The sequence below is a fragment of the Mesocricetus auratus genome, unplaced genomic scaffold (genome assembly GCF_017639785.1).
Source record: "Mesocricetus auratus isolate SY011 unplaced genomic scaffold, BCM_Maur_2.0 Super-Scaffold_100053, whole genome shotgun sequence".
Classification (NCBI taxonomy): domain Eukaryota; kingdom Metazoa; phylum Chordata; class Mammalia; order Rodentia; family Cricetidae; genus Mesocricetus; species Mesocricetus auratus.
The window spans coordinates 494,135-496,470 of record NW_024429230.1 but is presented as its reverse complement, the minus strand read 5'-3'; the positions used below and the strand labels follow the sequence as shown (position 1 = coordinate 496,470).

At 46.9% G+C, this 2,336-nt stretch overlaps 1 pseudogene; it reads left to right on the top strand.

The window, feature by feature from the left end:
• Positions 1-2,129, top strand: LOC121136165 (annotated as a pseudogene).
• The last annotated feature ends 207 nt before the right edge of the window (positions 2,130-2,336 follow it).

The window sequence follows — 2,336 nt, the reverse complement described above, 5'->3', positions numbered from 1 at the left end:
ATGGTGGAAGCTGTGGTGGCCAGAAGGATCCTCAGGGATGAGCATGGTGGCCTCTCTTGGATCAGCAGAGGGTGAGGAGAGTCATCTTGAGGATAGGGTAGAGAGAGGTAAAAAGGGGCCTGAGGGTCAGGGATGTTCATGATATAAAATCACCTCTGGCGTCAGTACGGTGGCACACACCTGTAATACTAGCACCCAAGAGGCTGAGGCAGGAGGATCAGGAGGCCAGAGTCATCCTTGACTACACAACAAATTTGAATCCAGCCTGAATGACATGAAACTGTCTCGGAGAAATAAAAAATAAATAATCCAAGCACAAAACTAAACATTTAGGGTGGGCACAGCTTACTGTATTTTACAGGTGGGTAAACCGAGTCCCTGTATTAGGGCTTTCCTCAAGATGGTATATACAGCTCACAGAACGTGTGATGTGTACTCTGCTTTCTTCATTCTGGTTTACTGTTCTGTGTCTGTGTGAGGACATGCCACATGAGTGTCTAAAGAAGCCCAAAGGGGAGAGGCAGGGTAGAGTTTGTCCCCCTCTCGGCCTCGCACGTGGTGCCTGAGTCCTCCTTCTCAGCGCCTGCACTGAAGATGTCGCCCGTCCCCGTCAGCCAAGCCCTCCAACCCCAAGAACACACGGGTCTTCTTTGACGTGGACATTGGCGGGGAGCGAGTTGGCAGAATTGTTTTAGAATTGTTTGCAGGCATTGTTCCCAAAACTGCAGAAAAATTTCGTGCGTTGTGTACGGGAGAAAAAGGCACTGGACTCATAATTGGGAAAACTGCATTTTAAAGGGCGTCCTTCTCACCGACATATTAAGAAATGTATGATTCAGGGTGGAGACCTCTCAAATGGGAATGGGACAGGTGGAGAAACAATTTATGGTGGAAAATTTGAAGATGAAAAATTTCATTATCGGGAGGGTTTGCTGAGATGGCAAATGCCGGCCCCAATACAAACGGTTCTCGGTTCTTTGTCACAACTGTTCCAACCCCTCATTTGGATGGAAACATGTGGTATTTGGTCAAGTAATTAGAGGACTAGGTGTAGCAAGGAGGCCTGAAGATGTCGAATGCTGAAAAACCTGCCAAACTGTGTGTTATTGCAGAGTGTGGAGAGCTGAAAGAAGGGGTGGCTGGGGAAAACTCCCCAGAGACGGCTGGTGACAGGCATCCAGATTTCCCTGAGGATGCTGATACAGATTTAAAAGGTGTAGACAAACCTTTTGTCGCACCTGATGAGCAGTCTGCATCTGAGAATGTAGCGAGGTGGTCGGGATAGATGACACAGAGACCGGTTGGTTGCTTTAAGAAAACTTTATCTCCCCAAGTCGGCTTAGGAGAACTCCCCAAGAAAAAACACTTCCCTTTTTAAGGACTTCTGCCATCCATCTACACACAATTCTCCAACCGAGCTCTCACACACATCTCACAGCTCTCCCAGACTTCTCACCCTCCTGGCTGGTGGTTTAATCTCCGGCCCCAGAATCGGGGAGGGAGAAACCGCAGGGAGCAGGAAGAAGCATCTAGCCTTAGGGGGTATCAAAGTCATGGTGTTTCAGTGAGGAGCCCTTATCTGAGCCCTATCAAGAGCTTTATAGCACTGAATTGTTTTCAGTAAACATTATCTCGCAGCTGCCGGCTCCCAGGCTGATGGAGGGGTGGGTTTCCGGCCAGGGTCTGTGATCCCCACACTTTTATTAATAACTGAAGAATTAAAAAACACTGGAAAAAAAAACACTGGAAATACTTTTTTCAAATCTCAGAACTGGGAGATGGCTATTAAAAACATGCAAAGGTTTTATTCAAAGGCTGTTATTGAGAAAGCAGATAAATCTAGATTGTAGCCTGTAGCCTTAAGCTGTGTACTGAATATTGGTGCTTGTAAATTGAAGATGTCGAATCAGCAGGAGCAATTGACAGTTGTTTGGAGGCTCCTGAAACGGACACATCAAATACCAAACACTATACCGCAAAGCGCAAGGATGGCTAGGGTTAAAAGAATATGATCAGGCATCAGCTGACCTTAAGAAGGCGCAGGAAATAAAGCTATCCAGGCAGAATTGCTTAAAGTCAAACAAATGATGAAGGCACAGAAAGGTAAAGAGAAGGCGGTGTTTGTTTAAAGAGAATTGAATTCTGCTTAAATCTTCCACATTGATTATATAAAGGATAATGTAAGTTACTATCTGCATGCCGGGCGGTGGTGGCGCACGCCTTTAATCCCAGCACTCGGGAGGCAGAGGCAGGCGGATCTCTGTGAGTTCGAGACCAGCCTGGTCTACAGAGCGAGTTCCAGGACAGCCTCCAAAGCCACAGAGAAACCCTGTCTC